Below are 21,021 nucleotides of genomic sequence, written 5' to 3' on the forward strand. Positions count from 1 at the left end.
GGGATTCTTCCGAATCCGTATAGGCTATATTTTATCCCGGAAAATAGATAGGATTTTTCGTGGTAGTGAAAAATGTGGAGTAAGGCGTCGAAAAAACTGCCGTACGTTAACGATTCTCGCGAACGCTGCCTAAATGGTTAGAGATGTATGGTTGACTTCTATAGAAAAGTTGTAGAACTCAATAATGCCTACAAAAAAGTCCGCGATAGTATAAACCAAACATTTATATTTTATCCATTATAACCACTTTTCCATAGAATAAAATTAATTAAAATTATTAGCCTAGGTTTATTGATCATATTATCGTCAAATACTAATCCTTATCCAAATAAACTATTTATTGAGATAGGCTACTTTTTATCCCGGAAAATCAAAGAGTTCCCACGGGATTTCGAAAAACCTAAATCCACGCGGGCGAAGCCGCGAGCATCGGCTAGTTATTACTTAATAAGTATTGATCTTATACTTTCAATATAACCTAGTTTTTTTAACTTTATCTCAACTATAATTAGTGTAATGGAATTAAGATCAGATAAATAAACTACGAAAAAGGCTTTTATCATTAAAATATGCAGAGCTTTTACATTCAGATGAAAGATGATTACGGCCAAAAAAAATTGAGCGCTTTTCTATAGCTAATACAATAAGTATTTCATAGAAAATTCATAAAACACAGATTTCAGAACAATCCTCTTACTGAATTTCTCAACTAGATTTACTGAGCTACGAGTTTCAGAGCAAATCTTATTTGTTGCTTTATAAATTTTCTATCATCCGGCATGCGAACTTGAGATACTTCGACTGCCTTCAAGGCGTGGTGGTCAGCGCTGTGGCCTTATTAGTGGGAGGTCCCGAATTCGATTCCCGGTAGGGGTCTGAAATTTTATAATTACTTAATTTCCGGTCTGGTCTGATTGGAGGCTTCGGTCGTGGCTAGTTACCACCATACCGGCAAATTCGTGCCGCCAAGTGATTTAGCGTTTCAGTACGATACCGTGTAGAAACCAAAGAAGTGTGGGTTTAATGAAAACTGTCATACCCCTTCCAGGTTAGCCCGCTTCCATCTTAGACTGCATCACCACTTACCACCAGGTGAGTTTGAAGTCAAGAGCTAACTTTTTACATCTGAATAAAATAAAATAATAATTGGCCCCCTACTATCTTGAGAGAGAATGCATCATCACTTACCACCAGGTGAGATCGCAGTCAAGGGCTAATTTATAATGGAATAATAAAACCGGTCAAGTGCGAGTCGGACTCGCACACGAAGGATTCCGTACCATCGTAAAAGAAATAACACTTTTTAATTCACTTCACACATTTTTAAGGCGTGCAGGTTTCCTCATAAAGTTTTCCTTCGCTTCTGTAAAGTAATTCTGTATTCCAAAAAGTACTTATGAAGTGCGTGCCCGGAATTGAACCCCAGACCACTTTAACCACTAGGCTATCACCACTATCGATATGTATTTTTAACCTCCGACCCAAAAAGAGGGGTGTTATAAGTTTGACGAGTGTATCTGTGTATCTGTCTATGGCATCGTATTTCTTAAACTAATGAACCGGTTTTAATTTAGTTTTTTTTTTTTTGTTTGAAGGGTGGCTTGATCGAGAGTGTTCTTAGCTATACCTAATCCAAGAAAATCGGTTCAGCTGTTTTAAAGTTATCAGCTCTTTTCTAGTTACTGTAACCTTCACTCGTCGGGGGTGTTATAAATTTTTAATTTACACTTGTTTACTGTATTATAGCAGTTCCATTAAGAAAAGTTAGTATGTTCAGGGCCAGTGCATTACTAGCAGATATTGGGGAATAAATTCCATGAGAATACATTATTACTCGAGCTATATACCCGCTTCGCGTTCTATCATTGGAATGGAATCTAATATATAGGTTACTTGGAACTGATGTTTTATTAAGGATGATTTTCGTTTACTTTTTAGTTGCTGACTAAAGCAAAGTAAAAGGCCCCCTGCTTTTGCTTTGCCATAGTCTGTTTTTAACCCCCGACCCAAAAAGAGGGGTGTTATAAGTTTGACGTGTGTATCTATGTATCTGTGTATCTGTGTATCTGTCTGTGGCATCGTAGCGCCTAAACGAATGAACCGATTTTAATTCACTTTTTTTTGTTTGAAAGGTGGCTTGATCGAGAGTGTTCTTAGCTATAATCCAAAAAAATTGGTTCAGCCGTTTAAAAGTTATCAGCTCTTTTCTAGTTTTCTTGTAGAAAAGAAGGTTAGATAACCGTTAGGTTCATAATATTATGTCAATTGACAAATGTCAAGCTGTCAAGATGGAAGTTGCCTAGATACATAATAATTTATTTGAAAATGACGTTTTGGAAAACTCAGATACTTTGGATCGTATTTAGCTATAATCCAAGAAAATCGGTTCAGCCGTTTGAAAGTTATCAGCTCTTTTCTAGTTACTGTAACCTTCACTTGTCGGGGGTGTTATAAATTTTTAATTTACACTTGTTATATTAGTTGTATTTCGTTCTTGATGTTAAGTTAACCCTTGATTACGGCATCATTAATTTATAAAAATATACAATTTAACGTGTATTTTTACTGCAATACAGAAGTTAACCTTTATTTTTAGTGTAATATAGTTCCATTAAGAAAAGTTAGTATGTTCTTGGCCGGCGCGTTGCTAACAGATATCTATACTAATAAATAAAATTGGAGTGTCTGTCTGTAATTTCGAAATAACTACCTCATATTAAGCTCATATGGTTATTTGAACGATACCATAACTGAATCACACGTTTTTAAAATTTTTGTCTGTCTGTCTGTCTGTCTGTCTGTCTGTCTGTCTGTCTGTTTGAAAAGGCTAATCTTTGGAACGGCTGAACCGATTTTGACGGGACTTTCACAGGCAAGTAGAGGATTGACCAGGGCGTAAAATAGGCTACTTTTTTAACCGACTTTTAAAAAGGGAGTTGTGTTTTTCTACCTATGTACACCGAAATCTCCGAGATTTCTGAACCGATTTGCGTCATTTCTTTTTTAATCGATAGAGGAACTTTGCGACATTGTTTCATAAAAAATTTGGAGTCCTGCAACTCCTCAATCCTGATGCTGCAGGGGATCTGACCAATCCACGCGGGCGAAGCTGCGGGCATCAGCTAGTTAGGGCATAAATTCCAGTAGAATACAATATAACTCGTGCTCTGTATACCCGCGCCGCGTTCTATCATTGGTATGGAATGGAATCTAATGTAGAGGTTATTTGGAACTCCTGTTTTATTAAAGATGGTTTTTATTTAGTTTTTAGTGGCCAACTATGGTGAAGTAAGGGGGGGGGGGTCTAATTATTTAAATCAGATGTTTTTTTTCCTAGATGATAAGGCCCTTGGCTACTACGCCACCTGGTAGTAATTGATGGTGTAAGAAAGATTTTCTCTGGATTTTAACTCTGTACCAAATATATGATGCCACAACTTCGTCCCGTGGAGTTAGATTTTTTTTTTTTTAATTTCTGTGGGAACTATTTGGTTTTCTGTAACATGACCATTTTGACATTTGATCTCCGGGAAGGAAGCTACAAACCTTACCAAATATCAAAATCGGTTAAACAGATCAGCCGTAAAAATCTAACAGATAGACAGACACAGTTTTGCACAAATCGCACAAATCATATTAGTAGGTAGGTATGGATTGAAATAATTGACTTGTTTTTAACCCCCGACCCAAAAAGAGGGGTGTTATAAGTTTGACGTGTGTATCTGTGTATCTGTCTGTGGCATCGTAGCTCCTAAACTAATGAACCGATTTTAATTTAGTTTTTTTCGTTTGAAAGGTGGTTTGATCGAGAGTGTTCTTAGCTATAATCCAAGAAAATCGGTTCAGCCGTTTGAAACTTATCAGCTCTTTTCTAGTTACTGTAACCTTCACTTGTCGGGGGTGTTATAAATTTTTAATTTACACTTGTTAATCCAGTTCACAGTAAGAGTTAATTATTAGTTAGTTAAATAATGGGTGAGACCTAATTTGATGAGGTCCTGTAGCCTTATCAATCAATCAACCGGGTAGATAAAATTGACGGATATCTATAAATCATGTCAGCGCCGAAATATGTTGGGGGCAACACAAAATGAATGGGCGGGCTTATAATCAGTGACGTGGCGTAGACTTTATCTTAAATGAACTGAGCACAATGTTGTTTGGTTTATCTTAGTTTATATTAAATTAGCGACCCACACCAGCTTCGCACGGGTAGCTTATTAAAATTCTCACGGGGATCTCCAATTTTTTGGAAATAAAATATAGCCTATGCCACTCGCATTTGGCCAGTATTTTGAGGGTTCCGTACCTCAAAAGGAAAAACGGAAACCTTATAGGGTCACTTTGTTGTCTGTCCGTCCGCCTGTCTGTATGTCTGTCTGTCTGTCTGTCCGCCCGTCGTGTCTGTCAAGAAAACCTATAGGGTACTTCCCGTTAACCTAGAATCATGAAATTTGTCAGGCAGGTAGGCCTTATAGCACAAGTAAAGGAATAAATCCGAAAACCGTAAATTCATGCATTCTAAAACAGATTTTTATTTATTTTTATGCATAATAGTATTTGATTTATCGTGCAAAATGTCGGAAAACAAAGTGATCCTATAAGGGTTCCATTTTTCCTTTTGAGGTATGGAACCCTAAAAAAAGTATTAAGAATATTTTCCATTATACCTATTTTGTTTCAGTACTTAAGTAGATACTAAAGAAAGAAACTTTTGATGCCGCCCCAGATTCATATCGTAAAAGTTTGATTTCCTTTGACACAAGCCGCAATACTTGGGGGAGAAGGCTGCCTCAGGCAGTATGTTCGCCCCCGATCTTTTAGGCTGAGGTGCAGGGCTGTTTAACTGAAACGCCTCTGTACTTGATAATCTTTTAGACTAGTCTTAGTCGTTTCATGGTCTATCTAGACTGGATAATCTAAACTAATGAACCGATTTTAATTTAGTTTTTTTTTGTTTGAAAGGTGAGCCACCTTCGAGCCGATCGAGAGTGTTCTTAGCTATAATCCAAGAAAATCATTAGTAGTAATCACTTTTCTAGTTACTGTAATCTTCACTTGTCGGGGGTGTTGTAAATTTTTAATTTACACTTGTACCACAAGTTTGCTAACTGCCGTGAACTGTGCATCAGTGGCTAGGACGATCCATTACACATATCAGTATTAACATTAATTACTTTAAAGCAATACCTACAAGCCGTACCTACATATCAAAATTGATTGCGCATTACCACGTCACAAATTTGTAGGCCCATCTATTATTGTTCGGGCGGTGACATCTCCCAAGCGTGGAATGATTCATGGCTTTGCGACCACATTGCTTACACCATTGATTGATTGGTTTCCAGTTACAATGTGTCCTTTGCCTTATTTTGACGTCATGAAGTTTGCTTTATTGTACAACATCGTCTGCCTGTCCGTCTGTCGTGTCTGTCAAGAAAACCTATACTTAGGATACTTCCCGCTGACCTAGAATCTTGTAATTGGGCAGGTAGCTAGGTCTTATAGCACAAGTAAAGGAAGAAAATTCGAAAACCGTGAATTAGTGGCTATATCACCAAAAAATCATCATTTCATATCAATTATATAACTGGCGCAGACCGTCATTAACTTATAGTGTTATGAATAAAAGTGTTAGATGGTACGGAACCCTTTGTGTGCGAGTGTGACTCGCACTTGCCCGGTTTTCCTTTTTTAAGAAGATTATTCAGGCGGTAAAACCTCATTAGTCTATTTATATGTTATATTGAACAGCAAAACCAAAAGTGTTAGTTTGAAAGCAAACAGCCTGGATAGTTCACGTAAACAATACTTGGAGTTCCTTCACAGGAAACGCCGGTAGCTATGTTTTGACCTACTTGAATATAGTAGCAAGTGGCCTGTGTATTGAAAGCTGAGTGACATACCAGCTTAAGTCACTAAGTCTATATACAGTGTGTATGTGTTTACCCGGTAGGTACGATGACATTTTAATAGCTCGTTCCTCTCTCTCGTACTCAAAATTTTCCCCTCTTTCATTTGACATCCCACTCGAGACAATAGCAAAAAAAATTTTTGGAGACTTCTCCTTTTTTTGATGTAACATCCATTAGGTAAATTTTTTTTTTCATATAAAATATAGCCTATGTCACCCGGACCTTTACAACGAATCAATTGACACCTCATTCATCAAAATCGGCCCAGTAGTTTAGGCACTACGGTGTAACACACAGAATCTGGATACAAACATACATACATACCCACATATAATACATAGACTGCTAAAATCATAACCCTTCCTTTTGGCTTTGCCGCAGTCGGGTAAAAATTCACACAAAGTCCAGATTACTGCATAGTGCATAGCATTACAATTTTTTACTCACTGTCCAACTTTCCTGCTTGATTGGATTACATAATATTATACACATAATAAATGTAAATATTTCGATAGATGTACACAAAAATGAATCTTAAACCATGCACATAAAGTTTAAATTTCCACGTCAGAAAATAGACTGGACTGGGTCACCTTAATTTACACTCTTCAGATATTCACCTGCAGTGAAAATGTGCTTTTAGGGTTCCGTACGTACCTCGATAGGAAAAAAGGAACCCTTCTGGGATTACTTTGTTGGACAACTGTCTGTCGTATCTGTCAAGACTCGTCAAGGGAATCAAAACCTATAGGATACTTCGTCTTGACCTAGAATCATGAGGCAGGTAGCAATATCTTATAGCACGAGTGTATGTTTGTTACTCCTTCACGCAAAAACTACTGGACGAATTTGGCTGAAATTCGGATTGGAGATAGACAATATCCTGTATTAGCACTAGGCTATTTTTTATGTCGGAAAATCAAAGAGTTCCCACGGGATTCCGAAAAACCTAAATCCACGCGGACGAAGTCGCGGGCATCGGCTAGTGTTTACTAAATCACATCATACTGCATATTGGTATGTAATGTACCATTACTGGTATGTACCTGAATACTAGTTTGAGATAGTCATAGTGCTGTATTAGTAATTAGGTTCGCAACCTGCCTACCAAGCCGATCTTCGATCCCCGAGGTCACAAAACGGTAGGCTGGGTGGTTGTTATTTCTTGTACAATGGCTACGGAACCCTTGGTGTGCGAGTCCGGCTCACGCTTGATCGGTTTTTGGCAAGTACATGTTACTTCATTTACACAAATATTTTCGGAATTGTACTGGATACGAAATACTGCACTTAAATGCCGTGTTACAAGTACGCCCATTCCTGGGTGAATGACTTTTGAAAATGCTGGTTGAATTTAATACCGCTTTTTTGACCTAGTATTTATCTAGAGTTGAATCATTATTCTGACCCGAAATTCACAAACGGTTTGAGTTAAAGCCTAAGGGTGCGTTTCGTCTGACCCGGAGCTGGGCAGAGTGGAGCGGAGAAGAGCAGTGAAAACTGGCAAGTGTTTCCATTGTAGCGGAGCGGGGTGGAGTGACGAACAGTCAAATTGTTTACCGTACCCTACGCTTCGTGCCTTCCGCTCGACACCACAGCCTTTTCGACTCCGCCCGACATATGAAACGTTAGTAAATGGAATGAAAATGCCGTCATAGCGCTTTTTCTTCTGGAGAAGAAATTTCTTAACATTCTATACTACGTTTTCTTATATTTTTCCATATTACAATATTTTCGTATATTCCGTAATCTACTTTCGCTTATCAGAGCCAACAAAATCCGGGATTTAACGAAATTACTTCTTGATTGACATAAACACGCCAGTTGAAACGAATAAAGCTTGGTCGCACACAACGCGTCATATCACATCCACACCACTTCCAGAAGTTTAACTTTCGTCTACGGTAAAGGAAAAGATCATCGTGAGAAAACTTACATGCCTGTGAGTTCTTGCCATCCTCCTAAAACTGTAAAATTTTACGTGAGGATTTAATGGGATCCGATTATGTTTACTTTTTAATAAACAATGCATACAAGAAAAAATATATACGTAACTGACATCCTAAACTGACATTGCCACAATCTAGATTGCACGATCAAGTCACTAAGCTTCATCTTTTATTTACTTATTCAATAAAATGCAGTGAATTGTATACATATTGTAAATGCATTTTATTGAATTAATCTAAATATGTGAGCTGATCTATCTACTCCCAGCTCAAACTACTGGACAGATCGGGCTGAAATTTGACATGCAGATAGTTATTATGACGTAGACATCCACTAAGAAAGGATTTTTGAAAATTCAACCCGTAAGGGGGTAAAATAGGGGGTTGAATTTGTGTAGGCATAAGCTAGTAAATTATATTTTATCCTTCATTCATTCATTCTTCAAGGTACACTTGATGGTGGGTCGAGTGCAATCTGTACCAGTGCAGTATGTACGAGTGCTACGATGCAGCTGCAGTCACGCGTTCTGTTTGTTGAAGCCTTTATTCACGCGATTCGTGTACACGAAGCATTTAAATCCATTTTGTATATTGGTTGGAGAAATTAATGTATTAAATGCTCAATTATTCAGAAAAATTGGACAACCGAAATTGAATGCTTGGAACAGCAATCTTTGCGAACGACATCAAGCTTCTGTTATAAAAAACCCGGTCAAGTGTGAGTGGACTAGCAAACGAAAGGTTCCGTGACATCGTAAAAGATTAGGTACTTTTTAATTTATTTAAATTTACATGATGGTCATTTTGAAATTTTTATTAAGTACTTGTTGTTATAATGAAAATTTTTACCTCTCTAGCTGTTAGGGCCGGCAGAGCGCTTTTCACAGTCAAAATATTATCGACATTGTCCTCATTGAAATAATATCTAAAATCAATTGTGCATCTGCAATGAAATGAGGAGATCCGCAGGAGAACCAAGGTCACTGACAAAGCTCAAACTATTAGCAAGCTGAAGTGGCAGTGGGCAGGCCATGCCTGTCGTAGAGGCGATGGCCGTTGGAGTCGGAAAGTCCGTGAGTGGAGACCAAGTCTAAGCAAGCGTAGTGTGGGACGCCCTCCAGCACGATGGACCGACGATATAAAGCGGCTGGCGGGAAGTGGCTGGATGAGAAAGGCTGAGGACCGGGTGTGGTGGCGCTCTTTAGGGAAGGCCTATGTCCAACAGTGGACGTCAGCAGGCTGATGATGATGATGAAATCTGCATGCCTGAGAGTATTCCATAATGTTCTAAAAGGTGTGTGAAGTCTGGCAATTCACACTTGGCCAGCGTGGTAAACTATGGCCAACCTCTTGTCATACTGAGAGGAGACCAGTTCTCTGTAATGAACCAGCAATGAAATTATAATGATGAAATATCAAATAGATTATGAACAATGAATCCAGTAAGTATCACATAACAAATAAACCATAACAATCTACTTTCACGTAAACTAACTGATCGAAATCGGAGATTCAACTAAATTATTTCTTGATTGACAGTAACACGCCAACAAACGAATTAGAGCGCTGTTCGTGTACACAAACTGTCACAAACACAATTTAACAGGGCTCTCTCCATCACTCGCTTCATATTGTATGAAGCGAGTAATAATCGAAATCCTATTACTAAATCTCCGCAGTCCGTCTGTCTGTCTGTCTGCTTGCTATATATGCTCGTTTGCTCGCTACTTTTTATTTCAAAAAAAGAGGTTTGAAATTGGATGAAGTCGCAGGCGTGAGCTAGTATTCAGATAAGGTTAAAAATACGTTTGTATGGCGCTAGTGACGGAGTCCTCTGTTAAGAGGGCTCTCTCCGTCACTCGTTTCATACAATCGTAGTTCCAATTTCATTTGAATATTAAGCAACCAAAGTCCATGTGTCTGTGGTGTTTTAGATTTTTCTAAAAATATGTAAGTAGTTTTAAATTACAGGGGCTCAAAGATTTGTATGAAAATTTTTAAGACCGCGTAACTTTGAAACCGAATATTTAAACAGAAATCTGGAAAACCACAGACATAGATATTAGTTTTTAGAATATGTCTGCATAATTTCATGGACTTTGGTTGCTTAATATTCAAATGAAATTGGAACTACGATTGTATGAAACGAGTGACGGAGAGAGCCCTCTTAACAGAGGACTCCGTCACTAGCGCCATACAAACGTATTTTTATCCTTATTTGAATACTAGCTGACGCCTGCGACTTCATCCAATTTCAAACCGCTTTTTTTGAAGTACAAAGTAGCGAGCAAACGAGCACATAGCAAGCAGACAGACAGACAGACGGACTGCGGAGATTTAGTAATAGGATTTCGTTGGAAACCTTCGAATACGGAACCCTAAAAACCTGAATTCACATGGATGAAGTCGCGCGCGTTATATAGTACCTTACCGATAAACAGCACCTAACCTAATTTTCAATATAACATGATAGGTATATGTAGATTGTTAGGGCTATATTCACTATTTAGTCGTTATTATCTTACGATCCATTCCATTCCATTTATTCCATTATAATCCGGCTATAATGGAAATCACTCACGACACGATAGTTTAAACGTTAAAATACATACTAATATTATAAATGGGAAAGTGTCTGTCGGTCTGTCTGTCTGTCCGTCTGTCTGTCTGCTACCTTTTCACGGCCCAACAGTTTAACCGATTCTGACGAATTTGGTACAAGGTTAGCTTATATCCCGGGGACGGACATAGGCTACTTTTTATCCCGGAAAATCGAAGAGTTCCGACGGGATTCGCAAAAACCCATCCGCTTAACCGATTTGTATGAAGTACAGAGGTAGCTTGCGTCTCTGTAATTGACAAAGGCAACTTTTTATCCCGAAAAATCAAACAGTTCCCACGGGATCTTCAAAAACCTAAATCCACGCGGACGTAGTCGCGGGCACCCTCTAGTAACATAATAAATAAACAAAATCTGATGCATTTTCACTACACAAACGAAACTAAAATCGGTGATCCATCAAAATTATACTAACCCAAAGCGAATTAGTATCGACAAACAGTACACAAAGTATATTATTGAAATCCATTTTCGTGGAAAGTTTTATTAATTTTGAGAAGTGTCGTTCGAGAGCACCCCTTACAAATGAAGTTCAATTTTTATTTGATAACATGTAGGCACGCTCTACAAAATGAATGTCAGTGTTTGTGGTTTATCAGATTTCTGTAAATTATATTATGTACTATCTTTGTCCACATGGATTTGGTATTTTTTGCACCGTAAGTCAGAAACTATACCAAGTCCAATGGCGATTTTAAAAGTTCATACATTTGAGTGATTTTGATGAAATTCCGTACAAAGATAGGTTACAGCGCAGAAATGGACACAGACAACATACTATAATCTGTGGAAAACCTTATCTATGGAAAATCAAACAGTTCCCATGGATAACAAAGAACCAAAACCCACGTAGATAAAGTCGCGGGCACCACATAGTTTTCAAATAGGTAGGTAAATAATATCAAACTTCGTATGTATGGGGTATGCTCGAAGGATATTCCTTTTAATGCTCAATTATTCAACATAATATTGTAGTCTAGACATTGATAGCCAAAATAGTGTGCGATATCGATTAAAATATAAATACGCCAGCTTTTTTTATCATGTCCATTTGACGCTACTATCTGACCTGATTTTAAAAATGCAGGGTATTATTTTGGGAGTGATTTTTTTTATTCTTCCGTTACAAGTTAGACCTTGACTGCAATCTCACCTGGTGATCACCTGAAGTGGCTATAACCTGGAAGGGGTAGGTATGGCAGATTTTGTTAAACCAATGCCACTTTGGTTTCTACATGGCGACGTACCGGAACGCTAAATTGCTTGGCAGCACTGTTTTGTCGGTAAGGTGGTAACTAGCCACGGCCGAAGCCGCCCACCAGACCAGACTAGAGAAAATTTTGAAATTATAAAATTTTCCCTTCCGCGAATCAAACCCGCGCACTCCCATTAATAAGACAGCGCTCACTACTGTACCATCTGGGTCGTCGCGATCGTCGATGTCAACCGATATAGAAGAGACAAAAGCCACCTGCACAGTATACCCTTTCAAACAAAAAAAAATCCAATTCGGTCCAGGGGTCTTTGAGTAATCGGGGAACATACATTAAAAAAAAAAAAAAAAGATTCAGACGAATTGAGAACCTCCTCCTTTTTTTGAAGTCGTTTAAAAAAGAAAATTGATTTATTCACTTAGTCCACGGCTGGACATTATGTCTCTTGTAGAGATCCAAACACCACGGTATTACGCCGCCTGAAATCAGCGGCTTCTTTGACTCATGCAATACATGCAGCTTTACTATACAGCCACCATAAGGGTCGTTATTTTACTACGGACCCCTAAAAATATCAATCGAAAAAAAAAACGCCAGGTACGTTACATATTTATATACGTGCAAAAAATGTACTGAAATACCTGAAGGGCGTAAATTAAGGCGACTTGTTCAATTTTCTGCTACACGCGTGCAAAGAATTTGGAGTTCTAACACAAAGGAATAAAACCTATTTTTGCATAACACTTTTTACACTTTGTATGTAATCCAATTCGGTATGTAAAAAAGGTAGGAGCCGAATTTTAAAACAGTACTGCATAGGGTTCATTCGGGTGTAATTATAATATTTATAATTCAGTCTGCCAACGCTGTTTGACATACAAGTCTGCATAGTACACACAGCACTCGGTTTCTATCATTACACGACTAATTATTATTAAACAACTAGCTGATGCCCGCAGCTTCGCCCGCGTGGATTGGTCAGATCCCCTGCAGCATCAGGATTGAGGAGTTTGACTCCAAATTTTTTATGAAACAATGTCGCAAAGTTTCTCTATCGATTAAAAAAAAAATTACGCAAATCGGTTCAGAAATCTCGGAGATTTCGGTGTACATAGGTAGAAAAACACAACTCCCTTTTTGAAAGTCGGTTAAAAAAGTAGCCTATTTTACGCCCTGGTCAATACTCAACTTGTCTGTGAAAATCCCGTCAAAATCGGTTCAGCCGTTCCGGAGATTAGCCTTTTCAAACAGACAGACAGACAGACAGACAGACAGACAGACAGACAGACAGACAGACAGACAGACAGACAAAAATTTTAAAAACGTGTTATTCAGTGTTGGTATCGTTCAAATAACCATATGAGCTTAATATGAGGTAGTTATTTCGAAATTACAGACAGACACTCCAATTTTATTTATTAGTATAGATTACAGACAGACACTCCAATTTTATTTATTAGTATAGATGTACAATTAATAATTTATAACACCCCCGACAAGTGAAGGTTACAGTAACTAGAAAAGAGCTGATAACTTTCAAACGGTTGAACCGATTTTCTTGGATTAAAGCTAAGAACACTTTCAATCAAGCCACCTTTCAAACAAAAAAAACTAAATTAAAATCGGTTCATTAGTTTAGGAGCTACGATGCCACAGACGGATACACAGATACACACGTCAAACTTATAACACCCCTCTTTTTGGGTCGGGGTTAATTTAATGATTTTGACTTTTTGCCTTTTTGTTGTGATTTTTAGGACGAAATACATGTATACTAGGTCTAATGATAATATATTTGTACTATTTCTATAATCTTGAAGTCAACAAACTGTTCGCCGCTATAATGCAAACATGCCCGTATGTGCCGCTAGTGTACACAACGGCTTAACTACTGCATTTGCACATGGTGGTATAGCGACAAATAGTTGCACAAGTGCAAATCCGTGAAATATGCCTAGAGATACTACAAATGCGGACAGTTGGTAAATAAAACTAAAATAATGATCCACACTATGACAGACAGACTATGTCACACGGTGTGTCTGTTTGTCTGTTACAGTTTCAGAGCAGAGATAGCTTGTATCTAGACGACAGACATAGGTTATTTTTTATCCCTGCAAATCAAGAGTTCTCACGGGATAGGATACAGAGATAGCTTGTACCTAGAAGGCAGAGATAGATTACTTTTTATCTCTAATTTTTGGAAAATAAAATATAGCCTATGGCTATGTTACTCAAGTATAATGTAGCTTCGTACTGGTGAAAGAATTTTCAAAATCGGTTCAGTAGTTCCAGAGAGTACTCCCTACCAACAAACTACTATTCATCTATACTAATATTCTAAAGAGGTAAAGTTTGTAACCTCTTTAGTTCAAAAACATAGGTAGAGGTAGTAGAGGTAAAGTTTGTAGTCTCTTCAGTTGCAAAAACGAACCATTAATAACCAAAGAATAATAATTATAAGCAAAGAATATTATTTTGCATTTAAAAGCCATAATTAAAAGCCAAAATCAAAATGTTATATGTAGGTGTATAGATGACCTATATAATATATTTATTTGTGGCTCGGAAATGCACAAAATAAGCCACGAATTTTGGGCCTACCTATAAAACTTTCAAGCTTTTAGAAGCGCTAAAACCGTATATCCAAACAAAAGTAGAGGGGGTTACAAATCAAAAGTTGCAGCACACTGCGCAGCGTGCAGATAGCATTGAGTTATAGCTCGGTGTGTACCCCGCTTATGAATGTTTAAGAGTGTTGGGTTCTGCGCATAACTTATGGTCCTGAATGGGTATATTTAAGGACCCTTACGAGCAGTCTGACCCACAAATTCAAATAAGCTCAGCGAGTTATGTAGAGCTGTATTAGACTTTTTTAGGGTTCCGTACAGCAAAAGGAAAAAAGGAACCTAGAGGGTACTTTGAAATTTGAATTTGCACAAAGAACTTCACTGTCAATGAAATCTATAAGTTCAGCCTACTGATTCGCTAATCCAGAGTCTAACACGGAATGATAGCCACAAGCTCATTTGATATTTATTTTTAATCCATTGAAGGTGTTCTAGGTCAAATTATTTTGATATCACTCAGTAAAGCAGCAATGTAGAAACAAATAATGTCAAATGAGCTCACTGGCTGTCATTCAGTGAGTTAGCGAATTAGTAGGCTGAAGTTATAGATTTCATTGTACAGTGAAGTTCAAAATCAAATAATCCGGTGTTTGACAACTAATCAAATCAGTATCTTTTATCAAACGTCAAAACGCGCTTAGTATGCGAGCTTCTATGAAATACTGGCATGTGACGTCACAATGATTTGACGTGCTTTTTTAGTTAAATCGATAATTTAATGGTTATTACACTTAAAACTAACAAAGGAGGTGGATTTTACGTATTTTGGACCCTTTATTTAATCATTCTTAAGAAATGATTTATTTTTAACGTTGGGGCCGGGAAGCCTCTGAGTGGAGACCGCGTATAAGCAAGCGTAGTGTGAGACGCCCTCCAGCACGATGGACCGACGATATAAAGAGGATGGCGGGAAGTGGCTGGATGAGGAAGGCTGAGGACCGGGTGTGGTGGCGCTCTTTAGGGAAGGCCTATGTCCAACAGTGGACATCCAGAGGCTGATGATGATGATAGGAGTATACCCCGGTGGTATAATATCGTAGTCTAGACAATAATAAGTATACCTACCTATTTAGTATTACGGTAATATCCTTGAAAACGCTCAAGGGCGCCGCAGTTCGTAATTAAAACATTATTAAACCACCCGCAGCGGCATAAGTGCAACTACAATACAACCGCCGTTATGAAATGTGAGAATAACACCTGGATGTGGAACTGTACTGGATATGACACTGGTTAATATAAACACAGTAAACTACTATACTTTATCCACGAGAATTTAGTATCTTCTCTCTCTGTCACGTAATACAAATGACTAGCGAACCGCCCCGGCTTCGCACGGGTGGACACTACCACGAAAAATCCTATCTATTTTCCGGGATAAAATATTGCCTATACGGATTCGGAAGAATCCCTCTAAGAATGGTAAAAGAAATTTTGAAATCGGTCCAGTAGTTTTTGAGCCTATTCAATACAAACATACAAAAATACAAAAATACAAAGGTTTCCTCTTTATAATATTAGTATAGATAAAGACTCAGGGGGCTTTAACTATTTTGAGTCACAAACCAATCGTTTTCGTATTGAATTTCGAATGTTTTTTGAAAACCGTTTCGAATTGTATCTCGAATGTTTTTGAAAACATGTTTGTGATTGGTGAGCAACTCAAAATGGTTAATCCTCACTGAGATTTTTGTCTTTGACATCTGTATGGAATTACGTTCTTACGTATTAGGTTATTATACTAACTCTCCTTATACTAACTCCTATATTACCTATATCACGGAGAAGATTTCGCGGGCAAGAGCTAGTAAGTACCTAATCACACTAATATTATAAAGGAGAAAGTTTGTATGTGTGTGTGTGTGTGTGTGTGTGTGTGTGTGTGTGAAATTTAGAATGGAGATAGATTATACCCTGGATTAGCACATAGGCTACTTTTTATCCCGGAAAATCAAAGAGTTCCCACGGGAATTTAAAAAACATACATCCACGCGAACGAAGTCGCGGGCATCAGCTAGTATTTAATATTACGCCTTATTACCCGTAAGTGATTGAAATTCCAAGGACAAATACGAAGTGATTTGCCTCCTCGTTTCTAATTCGAAGCGCTAGGATAAAGAACGTCCTTCCGGCATCAATTTTCCCCCTCTTTTATGTGTGTGAGTGTGAATTATTAGGCATCTTCTAGGCAAGCGCGCTCCATCTCAGGTTGCACTATCATTCGCCAGCAGGTCTGCTTGGATACAAGCGCTAGTCCAAATAAAAAAATGAATTAAGCACTGCTTACTTTTCAATTCTTACAAATATGACACTTCCAGCAAAATTTTATCAGCGTCCTCAAAACCCTGTTTATACTAGAAGCATTTTATCGAGCTATGCTCGTGCCTTATTTTTTCAGTTTTCAGCCGTTGTTGGTTCCCAACTCCGAGAGGTTTTAATGGATCTCCGCGTACAATGAACCCACATGCATACAAATTTCATCCCTAAAGCTCTTAGCATCCAATATTTAAAGTCGATAATCGAATATGGGTTATGCTGATCTGATTACGTTGCTCAGTATACTTATTCGTAGTCGTGTGCAACTTGGCTTATTTGTGTTATCAAGTTTGTGAATTTGCACTGAGTAGTATAACTGGTGTTTGTTTTTTTACTTCTTCTCTATACAAAGAACTTTCAAGTTTTTTAATGACTTTATGATTCCCGTGACTTTGTCCCTTTTGAGAGATTCCGTGGGAGCTCTTTTTCCTTAACAAAAAGTATCTTATGTCCTTGAAATGCAAGCCACCTTTGTGCCAAATACAGAAATCAGGATGTCTACGACTTTGTCCAGGTAGATTTAGGTTTTCAAAAAATACCGTAAGAAATCTTTGATTTACCGCGACTCAAAATAGCCTACAAAAATAACCTGAGATACAAGCTATCGCTGTACCAATGTCCTCAAAATCGATTTAACCGACGATCCATGAAAAGTTACTCCGTTGAGACTTGAGACATTATTGAAAGACACACCAACAAACTAATAAACCAACAAACAAACACTTTCGCATTTATAATAATACTAGCTGATTCCTGCGACTTTAACTGCATCGTTTGCGTGGGATTAAAAAATTCCATGGGAACTCTTTGATTTTTCGCGAAAAATGTAGCCTGCGTCACTCTTCAGGACTTTATCTGTATCCATGCAAACAAGCACGTAGATCCGTTGCTCCGTTTTAGCGTCAGACAAACACACATACCAACAAACGAACATACTTTCGCATTTGTAATATGAGTAGTGTATGTAAGCACTGATATTTTCGCTATAGTGTAAAATTTGCACAAAACAGAGGTCTGAATGGTAAAACAAGAAACAGTTATGAGTTGACCTATACAAACACAAAATGCATAAATCAGCCCTACCCTAGTTTCGTATAAAAGATACAGCACCCTAAGCGAATTTTAAACCACTCTCGAACCAATTCATATCTTGGGTATAGACGAGCTGGGCTTACTTGATTGCGTGAATTATAGTAGTATAGTATAGAACTGGCGGGTCGCCTGATGTTAAGTGATTACCGCCGCCCATGAACATATTTTGCACCACCAGAGGAACCGCCGATGCGTTGCCTGCCTTTCAGGAATTTGTTGGTCCGCCCCTTGAATAACCCCATGTTGTAATCTATGTTTTTCCGTAAACTATTTTTTTATTGATAAAACTTGAAAAAGAACGGATTTTCATCCCCTATTTAGCCGTGTTAGGGATGAATTTCCAAAAATCATTTCTCATATTCTAGCAAATAAACACTTCTTATTCTTATTCTTATTCTTATTCAGTGAACACCTACGTGATAAAACGAACCTTCTGTCAAAATTTCGAGTTCCTTACCCCAGAGGCCTAGATCAGTCAGTATCTTTAATCACAAGTACTTATTATTATATGTATAGGTAAAAGTTTACACGTAATACGAAAAGAGGCATTTGCCCAGTGCTATACAAGCTGAATTGCACTTTATTGCCTCGTAACAAGGGTCATTATTTATTTGAACATTGGTGAAGTGAGCCTTCTGTACCAGTAAGGTACATTTAATTATTCTGCGGTTTGGTAAATTGATTTCACAAATAGCGAATCGATGACTCCACACTCAGAAACGCAAATTTATTCGTCAGATACCTGCGGGCTCCCATCATAGGATAATTTGAATAATTAATATTTAATAGACCCCCGCCCTTGAAGGGTACTTGCAAACATGTTAGCTGATTTGCATTTTCTGTTCAGTACGGTTTAATACCTTTGAGGTTATAATATATCTCGCAAACTTTGATAGAATTCAAGTAGAAGAAGAATAGAACCTTCCACGTAACAAAAATCACTCCGCAAAGACGTTTATATAAATAGTGACTCTTATGACGACGTAATAAAGTGCAATTCAGCTCGCACAGCACTGTGGCCTAACATTTAATAAGATCTTCTCTGTCTATCGCGTAAACTGTTATCTCTTTCGCTCCTAATAGCTACAGCTAAGCGAAAGCCATCGAAAGGACGTGCGGTCGTAGGTATATTTCTCGAGCCACATGACCAATTAATTAGTCTGGCTTGATTTAAGCCTCTAAATATTTTAAAGTCAAAGTAAAATCCAGCTTAACTATCTTTTTTTAAAGTTCAAGTTCGTTTACACATCTACAGCGAGCGGAAACTTCACACTAATATTATAAAGGCGAAAGTTTGTATGTGTGTGTGTGTGTGTATGTTTGTTACTCCTTCACGCAAAAACTACTGGACGGATTTGGCTGAAATTCGGAATGGAGATAGATTATATCCTGGATTAGCACATGGGCTACTTTTTATCCCGGAAAACCAAAGAGTTCCCACGGGATTTCAAAAAACCTAAATCCACGCGGACGAAGTCGCGAGCGTCAGCTAGTCGTGAATTAAAAATCGGTGGTATTAAATGCATTACTTTAAGTTTAGTACTTTAAGGTCCATTTTACTCTGCCGTTACTGTGTTGATGTTCGAATTCTATCAACATTAGCGAGACGTTAAATCTCATACTAACTCTAGTGATAGGATTTTCATTAGACAGGTATACCAAGTTTCTCAAACAATTTTCGGATATGTTAATTTGTTTGAGTGAATCGTTTAAGTACAGATTACTTTACAAGACTTATCTAAACTTTGCATTGTGGAAATACTTATCGGAGCCACCTTTCTTTCTGCGTCGTATTCCTCCCTTGCCGATGCCCACGACTTCACCCGCGTGGATTTAGGTTTATCGAAATTCTGAATTCTGATTCTTTATGAAAATCCATCCATCTTTGATTTTCTGGGATAAAAAGTAGCCTATGTGCTTATCCAGGATATTATCTATCTCCATTCCAAATTTCAGCCAAATCCGTCCAGTAGTTTTTGCGTGAAGGAGTAACAAACATACACACACACACATGTTATACACACAAACTTTCGCCTTTATAACATTAGTGTGATCCACCGTAAGCAACTTATACATATTTCAACAAATCAATGAAATTACAGCAATATTTCCATTTTAAAATCGTTACTATCCCACCGCTGCTACCATGTTGTGTTAATAAAAGTCGATCAGGATGACAACTGTTTTCTTCATAAATTATAACAACAGATACCATAAAAACTAATCTACAAGCAACTTCTCTACCTACTAGTTGTGATATAGAAGCTTTGGAGCGCAAGCAATGAAAATTAATTAAAACTATAAACTCAATGTATCTCACTCGCATTCAGAGATAGTTCTAATGCGTTCTGTGGTTTTCGTATGGCTTGAATAAATTACTATTACTTTGTTACGTAAACTGAAACTGGGTGTTTTACTTTGTATTAGGTAGATACAAACTGACTTGGTTGTTGTATTAGATATCATATACAATAATAATATTATCATAACATTAATAATAATATTCATACTAATGGACACGCCACGGCATCGCTCAAGTAGAATTTCCAAAATTGTTAAATTTTTAGGGTTCCGCACCTCAAAAGGAAAAATGGAACCCTTATCGGATCACTTTGTTATCTGTCTGTCACACCTAGACCAAACATTTCCACAATATCTCAAGTTATCAGATACAGCGACTGGGGGAATTGTTGTGATAGAAGTTGTAAATACCCAAATAGCTATAAGAACCCTAAAAAACAGTTTTAACACACAAAAAAAACCCTGTTATAAGACACAAAATTCCGTGTATTGAAACGACGACGCGACGCTTGATTTGATATTACGCGTGTTTGGAGTCAGTTTTTCGCCATTTCGCCTTGGCTGCAGTAAAAATCACATATTGTGTGGTGTCGCAAGTGGATTGGATTTTGAGCTTTTTGACACGTCGTTTGTGCAGTTTTCATTTCTCACGGCTGTCTTTTTGGGATACAGAAAATGTACGTCAATTTTAAAGGCTTGCACGCTACGCTACGTTTCGTTTAGGAAATCTGAGGCTTGAGTGAAGACAAAACGTGTGTACAAGTATAATATGCGACAGGTCGAGATGAGAATCGGGATGGGGACGTCCCGCACACACGCACAGCCCCCGTGCTAACCCGCTGCGGGATACTCGTAGCGAGAGTGACGTGCGAGTGTGTAGGGCGTCCCTGCGCCTCACTCCGCATTTGCCCTAGACCTTCGCGTACTATTTACTGGTGCATCATTTTAAATTGACGGAAGATTAGATAATGTGACTAGCGTTAA

At 38.0% G+C, this 21,021-nt stretch overlaps 1 protein-coding gene across 1 annotated transcript in view; it reads right to left on the reverse strand.

Annotated features, from left to right (window-relative positions):
• The window catches only part of LOC123876331, a 303,592-nt gene that overhangs the window by 86,997 nt on the left and 195,574 nt on the right, over nt 1-21,021 (reverse strand). The gene's annotated exons all lie outside the window — the stretch shown is intronic.

The sequence above is a fragment of the Maniola jurtina genome, chromosome 21 (assembly GCF_905333055.1).
Source record: "Maniola jurtina chromosome 21, ilManJurt1.1, whole genome shotgun sequence".
Lineage (NCBI taxonomy): Eukaryota > Metazoa > Arthropoda > Insecta > Lepidoptera > Nymphalidae > Maniola > Maniola jurtina.